General features: G+C 39.7%; 1 pseudogene; it reads right to left on the minus strand.

Annotated features, from left to right (window-relative positions):
* Window positions 1-1,112: 1,112 nt before the first annotated feature.
* On the minus strand, window positions 1,113-8,652 carry LOC117082282 (annotated as a pseudogene).
* Between the last annotated feature and the right edge of the window lie 3,691 nt (window positions 8,653-12,343).

Consider the following 12,343-nt stretch of genomic DNA (forward strand, 5'->3'; position numbering starts at 1 on the left):
AATGGTTCCCAAATGACGATGACTCAACTTAAAATTTCTTCAACTTTATGATGGTACTAAAGCAATACACATTCAGTGGAAACCACATTTCAATTTTCAAACTTTTATATTTTCCCTGGCAAAGTATATGCAGTATGATAGTCTTATATGAGATATTCAAAATTTTATTATAAAATAAGCTTTGTGTTACATGATTTTGCCCAACTTTAGGCTAATGTAAGTGTACTGAGCATGTTTAAGGCAGGGTAGGCTAAGCTATGATGTCAGGTGGATTAAATATATTCAATGCTTTTTTAATTTATAAATTTTCAACTTACGATTGTTTTATTGGGATGTAACTTCATTATAACTTGAGGAGCATCTATATATTGAGGGGTAAACAGGCGACATGCCTTCAACTTTCTCTCAAAGCTCTCAGAAAAAAAAAACTGTGTGTATGTATGTATAGGTAGACTGGTACAGCTATAGGCATAGACTTTGATATAAATAAAAATATATAGTAAATTGGAAAAACAAATGTTGAATGGTAATATTTAGGGAATATGAATAAAAGGTATATGAAGCTATTTTGTACTATCTTTGCAACACATTTGTTTTTTTTTTTTTGAGGCGGAGTCTAGCTCTGTCTCCGGGACTGGAGTGCAGTGGCCGGATCTCAGCTCACTGCAAGCTCCGCCTCCCGGGTTTACGCCATTCTCCTGCCTCAGCCTCCCGAGTAGCTGGGACTACAGGCGCCCGCCACCTCGCCCAGCTAGTTTTTGTATTTTTAGTAGAGACGGAGTTTCACCGTGTTAGCCAGGATGGTCTCGATCTCCTGACCTCGTGATCCACCCGTCTCGGCCTCCCAAAGTGCTGGGATTACAGGCTTGAGCCACCGCGCCCGGCCTGCAACACATTTGTAAGTTTGAAATTGTTTCAAAATGAAATTATTTAAAACTAGAGATTATTATTTAAAGAGTAATAAGCCAGGCATCATAAAAACAAACAGGCATATGAAAAGGTACTTAAATCTATGACCCTAAAAAGGAGAACATTGTCTTATGAAGACATGTTTTCTAATGTGTAGGGAAGAATGGGAGCACTTAAGGAAACTTAAACGATTTCTTTCTTTCTTTTTTTTTTTTTTTTTTTAAGAAGATGCTCCAAATCAACAGGTCTTTTATTGAATCGTGTAAATATCACAAATAAGTCTTGGGCATCATCTGACATCTTTTTTCTGTAGCTGGATAACTCTTAGATCTTATTTATCAGCCTGCTGACCAGTTCCTTTTCCAGAGACATAGATACCATCCAAAAATTTCCTGATATCCTTGTTTTTAACTGTTGTGACTTACTGAATCAAAGTCGCTGAAATTGAAACAAGCTCAATGTAATTTCCTTCAAGGATTAATTCATCTTTCTGGGCTTGAGATACTGAACAAGCAACACCTGGTCTCATCCAAGCCCTGCGAATGTATTTTCACCCAAGAAATTTCGGATTTCATTCAACAAGAGACTCAACCTCCTGTATAACGATGTTGATGGGGAAGTGAGCATACACAGATCTCATCTTGTAACGGAAGCCCAGTGTAACACCCTTGATCATGTTCTGTACATGACTACAAATAATCCGAATGGTAGCCAGTTCCTTTCCATTACCCCACCATTTGTCAACCCCGGAGCCTCTTTTTTTTTTTTCCAAGAAGACTGAGTTCTACATTGATGTGATTGAAGTCCTTCCACAAGGTTCCTCTGGGGCCTTCACGATAACTTTGCGTCCCTTCAGAGTAATGTCGACATTTGCTGGAATGTCGACAGTCTGATTGCTGAGAATATGCAGAACAATTTCATTTAGAGCCCAAAATGATGTATATACCACTTTCTCCTGAGATATTCAAATATTAATCATGGGTATTTTAATTGTTCAAATTATTGCAATAATATTTGTTATGGCCTAATATAAGATAGAGTGTTGGTTTCCTTATGTTAATTCTTATGTCTTTCATAGAAAGGCCATGCTATTATGTTAGACTTCAATTCAACATGCATTTACTGAGCACATGCTAACCATAACCAATAGCACAGTGGTCTAAATGCTGGTAAAGAACATATGGAGAGAAAAAGAACAGATGAGTACAGATACAAATAAAGACTAACACCTGGTCTGTGAGACACTTGAGAAATTGTAAGAGCTTTGATCAAAATAGACTTTGTTTAAAACACATGTAAATTAAAACAATAACATGAGCAGACAACCAACGTTTGTATATTTTTTTCTTTAAGTAATTCCTTTGACACATGAGCAGAATTAGTAAATTCACTAGGAAGATATTCAATAACAGTGAGAGGTTCATGTCCAGATTTGTTATCCACACATGTAATATCAGCAAAGTGTTAATAAATCCTGAGATGTAGAAGAGAAAGTAAGTAACAGTGGCAAGAACTGATGTTAGGTAAATTCACACTCAGGAGGAAGAAAAGTGGGCCAGAAGTTACAGTGCCCAAAGAGAACATGGATCACCACCTTCACTTCATTTGAAATCTATGGATATATTAATATAACTCATCCTTGAAATTATACCATAAGGGAAACCAGAACTTAACATTCTATCTAAATTTAGTCCTTCCTTTATTTTGCCTTCCCCTCAATTTGCTTATATTCTTTATATATTAAAATTGTTTACACAGTCATCTCCTCACTAGACTTTAAACTACTTAAAGGTAAGGAAATAGTGTTTTATTGTATATCTTCAGTATCTTGTTCTCTGAAAATCATTGGTGTTCAAAAAAAAAAAAAGATTACACAAATTAAGTGACATAAACTATTAGAAAGAGTTTGAAATTTAAAAATTAAAAAGTCAAAAAGAATTGAGGAAGAAGGGGTAGAATTTCAATAGGAGAATATTCTTTGAGACTGTATAGGAAGTTTAAAGTAAATAGATGATGAAAAAAAAAATGATGGTATCCCAACACTAACCTTAGATTTTGGTGGTGAAGTGGAAAAGAACAGTTATGTGCTAGCTGGAAAAAGTAGCAGAGATGAGCTGCAAACTTTGGCAAAAAAACATGAGGAGAAGGACTAATCACAGCAGAAAAATTATTCTCAGTATTGAAGATATAAACCATAGTGAAAAAAACATGGCATTACTGGAAAAGGAACACAAATTTTTCTGCTTAGAAAAAAAAAATCATGTTAATAGTAATGATGATAATAAACAAAAGCAATAGTAATGTTTCTAACATGTTTAGATATTTTACTAAGTGTTCAGTCACTGTCTAAATGCACATAAATGTCCCAGCAACACAATGTGGTAGATAGTAATATTCACGTTTTGTAGGAGGAAATGAAGCATAGACAAATTACAACACTTGCCCAAGATCATACAAGTGGAAAGTGGCAGATTCATATCTAGAGCCCGGACTTTCAACCACTACATCATTATATTTTACATTTTGCTGTGTCCAGCAGTGTGATAGGAATTTGATATATGTTTTCTGGGAAGGCTTTCCTGATTGTCTGTTGGCAACACATAATGAGTGCAACATATTTTTACACTCTCTGTTATGTAGTCACAGGAAGACTTGGAATCACATTTCCCAGAATCTTTTGGCAGACAAATTTTGCTTAGATTCTACTATTGAGGGCATCTTGCACAAGGTTGGACAGTTGAAGAAAAAAGTCATTTTTCTTCTTCCCCAGCAAAGCACAGAGAGAGGATACTGTGTAGTGTTTGTATATTAAAGAAAGTTTAGTGTATTCGTGTATAAAGAAACTGTCGATGTTTCTGCACGAAACCCTCGACAGTAGCTCTAACCATTGGTAGTAATTTTCTGTAGTACGTAAGGCTGTACATGCCAAACCTAAAAGCTAGAGGTTATTTTCCTTGACCTTGCTCTTTCTGGTCTTCTTGTGGTTTGGAAGAAGCTATTAGTTTGTATTTCATCACTTCCTGCTGGAATTTCAAAGGAGTTTCTGTTTCCCAATTCTAATACTGATAATGTATAGTGGTTTAATAGTTAGGGACAAATTTATGACTTTTCTCTAACTCACAAGCCTGCACATCACATATAGACCTGATGTAATACAATTTTACTTTAGAGAATTCAAGTATCAGGATCAACCTTGCACCCATGAAATGAGAGTAGTAGTAACTACCTACTGACATCTTTATAGACTAGTAAAAATTAAATGATAATGTGTGTCACTTACACACAGATAAAGGTAACTTGAACATTCCACTGGGTTAATATAAAGAAGAGTTATCATACTGGCAGTTTTTACTTTAGAAATCTAAATTCTTCTAGCTGATTTTATTTGAGCAGCCAATAAAACAAAATCACCAAGAGAAAATGACAGAAACATGTTTTACATGTAAAGTTAAAAGAGATAATTCATTTTTTCGAAACGAGGCAGTATTATTCTGTTTCATGCATTGTGCTTATAACTTTTGACTTTATCTGCCAAAAATATTTTGCTGTTACCTATGCAAACATATCTGCCTAAAATGATAGTCATGAGGCTGTGTATGTATTTCCTTAAGTAGAATGTAGTATTAAATTTGCTAAAGAAGTAAAAATTTAAATTTAATGGCTGCAAAGTTCTTTGGATGATCTTGCTCCTACGTATTTTAACGTGAAAATGTGCAAAAGAAAAATATTATTAATAGGGAAATGCTAACAGGAATGCTTGCACAAAGCACATAACTAAGAAGATTATTTTCAAAGCCACATATTAAAGCTTTGGGGCCTTTTTATGATCTTTATTCTGCACATGACTGAGTAAAGCTTTAAGGCTTAAATTCCCTTAGGTGCTTTATTGGTTAGGGACCAATTTATTTGGCAACTTGGTTTTACAGTGGCAGTGTGGGTATTCTTAGTGCATGTCTGCAGATGTAGAGCTCCAAAAAACTAGGAATATGTGCTGTAAACTAGAGCAGTTTAACAGAGCATTTAATGATTATTTTGTCGAAAATCTCTGTAAAGGGAACAAGAAATTCACACAACAGGCTTGCAATGTTCTTTCTCCTAATCTTTTAAATGAAGTGATTAAAGGTTCATTTGCCTTTTATGTCTGCAATTTCACATTTTGAGATATTGTACACTTTTACAGTGACTGATTCTGATTTAAAAAATGGATGAATTTTAAGTGCATTTAAAGAAAAATATATCAAATATAAATATTATAGATGATTGTTTTATTAGCTAGAAAAGCAGACTACAGACATGTAAACTGAGGTCTTGCTTAATAATTAAATATTGCTTAACCAGTCACAAGAGGGTAAATACTAGATGAGTACATTATATATGTGCATGTGTGTGTGTGTGTGTGTGTGTGTGTGTGTGTGTGATTTAGATATAAGGTATCAAAAGTAGTCATTCTCAAATAAGCAAAGAACAGAATGAAATCATCATCAGAATGCCATAAGCTTACCCATCACTTCCAAAAGTTTCCTTCTATCCCCTTTGTTTTCTTGCTTTGTTTTGTTTTTCTATTTTAGCAGCAGTTCACATTAGATGTGCTCATTTAGCAAATTTTTAACTATACTGTACAATATTATGAATTATAGGCCCCATGAGTTACAATAGATCCCCAGAACTTATTTTTCTTGCATAACAAACTTTGTATACCCTTTGACTCACACTTTACCATTTGCCCTTTCCCTGCACCTGTCAACTAACTACCATTCTATTCATTGTTCTATGTATTTGACCATTTTAGTAAGATCATGCAATATTTGTCTTTCAATGTCTGGTTTATTTCACATGACATAATATCTTTTAGGTCTATCCATGTTGTTGAAACTGACTCAATAGTCCCAGAGATAGTTTTTTTGGACAAACAAAGAAATTGACCCTTGTGGTCTTACAGCTTGAGGGTTACATTTGTTTTATCTGAGTTCCTTCCTCAGTAAATGACCTTCAGACCCTCAAAAAAAAAAGGCCGGGCGCGGTGGCTCAAGCCTGTAATCCCAGCACTTTGGGAGGCCGAGACGGGCGGATCACGAGGTCAGGAGATCGAGACCATCCTGGCTAACACGGTGAAACTCCGTCTCTACTAAAGATACAAAAACTAGCCGGGTGAGGTGGCGGGCGCCTGTAGTCCCAGCTACTCGGGAGGCTGAGGCAGGAGAATGGCGTAAACCCGGGAGGCGGAGCTTGCAGTGAGCTGAGATCCGGCCACTGCACTCCAGTCCGGCGACAGAGCGAGACTCCGCCTCAAAAAAAAAAAAAAAAAAAAGTATGAAAGAACTGAAACTCACCAGATCACCAGATTCAGAAAATGAGATGCTGGACTCCTCATTTGTCATGATTGCTTCCTTGCCTCTCCCTAGTTCGTGTTTTCTTACACATTGTTACATTCCTTCCCCGGTTGTATAAACCCCTGGTTATAGTCAAACAGGGAAATGGATTTGAGACTGAACTCCCATCTACTGGGCTACAGAACTTGATTAAAGTCTTCTTCCTTGGCATTAATTCTTGTCTCAGTGATTGGCTTTTTGCATGGAAAGCAGCAGCACCTGGACTGAACCCCTGGTGTTTTGGTAACATTGTCACAAATAGAATTTCCTCTTTTAAAGGCCACATGCTACATTGCATATATATATACACAGACCCCCCTTCCATTTTCTTTAATCTGTCAGTGGATATTTAGGCATTTAGGCTGTTTGCATATCTTGGCTATTATGAATAATTTTGTGCTAAATATGGGAGTGCAGATGTCTCTTCAAGGTCTTGATTTCAATTCCTTGGAATATATACCCATAAGTAAAACTGCTGAATCAAATGGTAGTTCTGTTTTAATTTTTGAGCAGTTTCCATATTATTTTACATGAAGGCTTCACCAGTTTACATTCCCACAATCAGTACAAGACTTTCCTTTTCCACATACTCACTGACACTTATTTCTTGTCTTTTCAATATTAGCCATTCTAAAAGGTATAAAGTGATATCTCATTGTGGTTTTGCTTTTCATTTATTTAATGATTAGTGCTATTGAGCATCATTTCATATACCTGTTGGCCATTTGCATGTCTTTTTTGGAAAAATGTGTATTTATATATATTGTCCATTTTTTAACTGGGATTTTTGGGGGGCAATTCAATTATAGGAATCTGTTATATATTTTCGAGATTAATCCTTTATCAGATTTATAATTTGTAAACATTTTCTCCCATTCCTTAGGTTGCCTTTTCGTTTTTGTTGATTGTTTTCTGTGTAAAAGCTTTTTAGTTTCCTGTAGTCCCACTAGTCTGCTTTTTCTTTTGTTATCCATAGTTTTGGTATCATATCCAAGAAATTATTGTTCAGTCCAGTTTACACAATTTTTCTCTGTATTTTCTCCAAGAGTTTTATTGTTTCCAGTTTTATGTTTCATTATTTAAACCATTTGGACTTGATTTTTTATATGGTGTAATATAAGGATACAATTTCATTTTTGTATTAGGATATTAAAGCTTCCCATCATCATTTAGTGAGGAGAATATGTTTTCCCCTTGTGTGTTTTTAGCACCCTGTTTGAAGATAAATTGCCTGTTTATTCCTGGGTTTATTTCTGGGTTCCCTGATCTGTCCAATTGATCTATATGTCTGTGTTTATGCCAGTGTGTCCGGAATTGATGGGTTCTTGGTTTCGCTGACTTCAAGAATGAAGCTGCAGACCCTCGTGGTGAGTGTTACACTTCTTAAAGATGGTGTGTCAGCAGTTTGTTCCTTCTGATGTTCGGACGTGTCCAGAGTTTCTTCCTTCTGGTGGGTTCGTGGGCTCGCTGACTTCAAGAGTGAAGCTGCAGACCTTCGGGGTGAGTGTTACAGCTCTTATAGGTGGCGTGTCTGGAGTTTTTCATTCCTTCCAGTGGGTTCATGGTCTTGCTGGCCTCAGGAATGAAGCCTCAGACCTTCGCAGTGAGTTACAGTACATAAAGGTGGCATGTCCAGAGTTGTTCATCCCTCCTGGTGGGTTCGTGATCTCTCTGGCTTCAGGAGTGAAGCTGCAGACCTTCATGTTGAGTGTTATAGCTCATAAAGGCAGCATGGACCCGAAGAGTGACCAACAGCAAGATTTATTGGAAAGAGCAAAAGAACAAAGCTTCCACAGTGTGGAAGCGGACCAGAATGGGTTGCAGCTGCTGGCTTGGGTGGCCTGCTTTTATTCCCTTATCTGGCCCCACCCACATCCTGCTGATTAGTCCACTTTACAAAGAGCTGATTGGTCTGTTTTACAGATAGCTGATTGGTGCGTTTTGACAGAACGCCGATTGGAGCATTTACAAACCTTTAGCTAGACACAGACTGCTGATTAGTGCATTTACAATCTTTTAGCTAGACACAAAAGTTCTCCAAGTCCCCACCCGACCCAGGAGACCAGCTGGCTTCACCTCTCAATGGCACTCACCATGGGACTTTGCGGTACCTAACCTGGGCACTCCTTCAGCCCAGAGGAGCTCGTACCCTGATCAAGCCCAGCAGGCACTGGCCATCTGTGCTGAGTGTGGGACCCACCGAGCCCACACCCACCAGGAATCTACTTTGACCTGTGAGTGCCACGCGCAGCCCCAGCTCCTGCTGTGCCTCTCCCTCCACACCTCCCGGCCAGCAGAGAGGCCGGCTCTGGTCTAGGCCAACCCCAGAAAGGGGCCCCCACAGTGCAGCAGCAGGCTGAAGGACTCCAAGCATGGCCAGAGTGGATGCTGAGAATGAGGAGGTGCCAACAGTGAGCTAGGGCTGCTAGCATGTTGTCACCTCTCAATCCCCGCTCTAAACAGACACAACTGCTGTTGGGAATTTGGCCAATGAGCACTCTAGCTACTTCCTGCTGGATAGGGGCAAAGAAGGAGCCCTGCAGTTGTAGTGTCCTCCAGAGGGAAACTCTTTAGACGAGTGGAAGGGCCAGTGGGTCGGTCCAGGAGTCCTCTGTAAAAGTTGTTATTTGAACTCATTTGAATTCCATTTTAAGACCATCTGTAGCTTGATTGCCTCGATTCCAGAGGAAACAAATTTGACAAGAAGATTAAAATACAGGGTCCAAAGGCAAGAAACAGTAAGATGGCTGCCACGGGATCTAGAAAGGGGAGAAGCCATGTTGCCCAACTCCAGAGTTTGGTATAAGAGTTTGAAAGGCATTGGCTGATTTCAGAAGCCTTTTCCTGTAAATGCCAGGTGGCATCTCATACTATCCCTGATTGGTTAGTGTAAAAACAACACTCTTCCCCTAAGAAGGTGCAGTGTCCTCCTTTCTCAGCAGTGAGGATGTCTAGATCTCAGCGGTTTTGGAGAGTTACTGCTGCCAAAGAATCTATTTGGTATTGTTGAGTAAGGATAAATTTCATAATTTCTTGTAGAACTATCTGAGAGGTAGATATTGGTTGAAGTTCCACATAAGAAGAATATGCTTTGGCTGGGTAGACAGAAATTTACCCTGGCTTTTAAAGGAACAGGGTACACTGTTTTTTCTTTACTGCTTCTCTTTCTCTCTTTCTTTGACTCCCTCTTCGTCTGTCTCTCTCTTTCTTTCTCTCTGACTCCCTCTTTGTCTCTTCCTCTCTTTCCTTCTGACTTTCTGTCTCTCCATCTTCTTCTCTTTGTCTCTCTGTTTCTTCCTCTCTTTCTCCCAACTTCATGGTTTTGGCAGTGTAAGACTGCCATCTTCTTGGATTTTTGCACTGCATGCAATAACTCCATGGTTTCCTTGTGATATTTAATGGTGGTTCCCCCAGAAATTAGGATCTCCCTTTTCTTTCCATATTGCAGCATGGGCATGTAGGATTAGATAAGCATACTTGTGATCTGTATACACGTTTATTATTTTTCCCTTTTCCAGTTCTAAGGCTCAGGTAAGTGCCACTAGTTCTGCTAACTAGGCAACGGTCCCTGGGGCAAGAGGCTTACTTTCAAGTGCAGTTACATTACTAACTATGGCAGAAACTGCCCTTCATACCCCATTTTCCACAAATGAACTTCCCTTGGTATATAGGCCAAGATCAGGATTAGCTAAGGAGATTTCTAAGAGATCATCTCGGGCAGCATAAGTCTGGACTATAATTTATTGGCAGTCATGCTCGATTGGTTTCCCATCCTCTGAGAGAAAAGTGGCAGGGTTGAGGGCCACGCACGTACGTAATTGAAGCACCAGTCCCTCAAGGAGCAGTACCTGATATCTAAGTAGGCAGTTGTCTGATAGCCATAAAATTCCTTTAACACCTAGTATGTCATTTACATCATGAGTAGTCCAGACAATAAGATCCTTCCCTTGTATTATCTTGATAGCCTCTGACGCTAAGACAGCCACCACCGCAACTACCCATAAACAGTGAGGCCAGCTTTTTTCTACTTCATCAATTTCCTTACTTAGGTATGCCACTGGTTGTGGGGTTATCCCACGAGTCTGAGTAAGAACTCCAAGAGCTATTCCTGCTCTCTCTGTGACGTATAAAGAGAAGTTTTGTCCTGTCAGAAGGCTTAAAGCTGGAGCTTGTACTAGGGCCTGCTTTAAGGTTTTGAAGGCTGTTTTTGCCTCTGGTTCCCATTCTACTAGGTAAGCATTTGCTCTCTGGGTCTCCTTGATTACAGTATAGAGGGGCTTGGCTATCTCGCTGTATCCAGGGATCCATATTCGGGAAAAGCTGGTGATTCCAAGGAACTCCCACAACTGTTTTAATGTCTTAGAGCAAGGATAAGCCAGTATAGGCTATATTTGTTCCTTGCTGAGGTCCCTGGTCCCTCTGGCTAAGATTAGGCATAGATATTTAATCTGCTGTAAACAAAGCTGGGCCTTCAACCTAGACACCTTGTACCCTTGATTAGCTAGAAAGTTTAAGCGATCTAGAGTAACCTGCTGGCATGAGGCTTCTGAACTGGTAGCCAAAAGTAAATCATCCACATACTGAAGGACCGGAGTTCCTGGACTTGAGAAGTGGCCTAGATCTTGGGCCAGTGCCTGACCAAAGAGGTTAGGACTATCCCTAAACCCTTGGGACAAGACCATCCACATAAATTGGGACATGTGGTCTGTGGGATACTCAAAGGTAGAGAGAAACTGGGAGTCAGAGTGCAGGGGAATACAGAAGAAGGCATCCTTGAGGTCCAGAACAGTAAACCATTTTGCTTCCTCTGGTATTTGAGAGAGCAGGGTATAGGGGTTGGCTACAACTGGATATAGAGGAATTACTGCCTCATTGATGAGTCTAAGATCTTGCACTAATATCCACTGACCATTTGGTTTTTGTACTCCTAGAATTGGGGTATTGCAGGGACTGCTGCATTTCTTTACTAAGCCTTGAGCTTTTAAGTGTTTAACAATATCCTGTAATCCTTTATGAGCTTCAGGTCTTAAGGGATATTACTTTTGATAAGGAAAAGTGGTAGAATGTTTTAGCCTCATTTGCTCTGGGCAGGCATTTTTTGCCCTTCCAAATTGTCCTTCCAAATTGTCCTCCCAATGCCCAGACTTCAGGGTCGATTCCCCCCTCAAGTAGGTAGCAGCAAATGGGTAATTTGTTCCCCATATTCATGTAGATAATACTTCCAGCTTTGGCTAATATGGTCCTCCCTAATAAGGGTGTGGGACTTTCAGGCATAACAAGAAAGTCATGTGAAAAGAGCAAAGTCTCCAAGTTACAACTGAGGAGGTGGGAGAAATACCTGGTTACAGGCTGTCCCAGGATTCCGTAGATGGTAACGAACCTTGAGGACAGTCGTCCAGGAAAGGATATTAATACTGAAAAGGCCACACCAGTGTCCAGGTGGAAGTCAATTTCCTGGCTCTCAATGGTTAAACGTACCCAGGGCTCAGTGAGGTTGATGATATGAGCTGGCACTTGCCCTGGGCACCCTCAGTCCTGTTGTTGGATCTTCTGGTTGGGGGTCTCTGACCCAGAGAACCTTCATCCTCGGGGGCAGTGCACCTTCCAGTGATTGCTTTAGCATAGCGGACATGGACGAGGGGACGGCTTGTTTCTTATTGGACAATCTTTTCTTAAAGTGTCCTTATAAACCACATTGATAACAAGCCTTACCGGGTGATTGGCCTGCTACATTTTCTGTCCTCTCGAAACCACGAAGGTTTATCTGTCTGAGGGCCGTGACTAAGGCCGTGGCCTTTCTCTGATCTCGCTTTTCCTTTTGGAACTGTTCCTCTTGGTCCCTATGATAGAACACTGAGTTTTCCAGGTTTAACAATGCCTCCAGATTTTGTTCAGGGCCCAGGGGCTCACTTTTAGAGCTATCTCCTGATATCTACAGCTGACTGGGTAATAAACTTATCTTTTAGAATCAATTGACCTTCAAGTTATTTGGGTGTCAGGGGAGTATATTTTCTTAAGGCCACCTATAGCCACTCGAGGAAGGCAGAAGGATTTTTTTCCTTTGC

Source organism: Trachypithecus francoisi, unplaced genomic scaffold (assembly GCF_009764315.1).
Source record: "Trachypithecus francoisi isolate TF-2019V2 unplaced genomic scaffold, Tfra_2.0 Lachesis_group9, whole genome shotgun sequence".
NCBI classification, from domain to species: Eukaryota; Metazoa; Chordata; class Mammalia; order Primates; family Cercopithecidae; genus Trachypithecus; species Trachypithecus francoisi.